Source organism: Chaetura pelagica, unplaced genomic scaffold, assembly GCF_000747805.2.
Source record: "Chaetura pelagica isolate M959 unplaced genomic scaffold, ChaPel_1.0 scaffold3, whole genome shotgun sequence".
NCBI classification, from domain to species: domain Eukaryota; kingdom Metazoa; phylum Chordata; class Aves; order Apodiformes; family Apodidae; genus Chaetura; species Chaetura pelagica.
In genome coordinates, this window is record NW_009952974.1 from 442,965 (window position 1) to 443,165 (window position 201).

The following is a 201-nucleotide window of genomic DNA, read 5'->3' on the forward strand; positions in this document are numbered from 1 at the left end:
AGGGAAGCAAATCTCAGGAGCAAAACATTCTCAGCTGTAGGAAGGAGAGGGAAGGGCTGTCCCTGCCCAGGGCGAGAGGCTCGGACACGGACACACTCACACTCAGTCACACACACTCACTCACACTCACACTCACACCCTCACACTCACACTCACACACTAACTCACACTCACACACACTCACTCACACACACTCACACT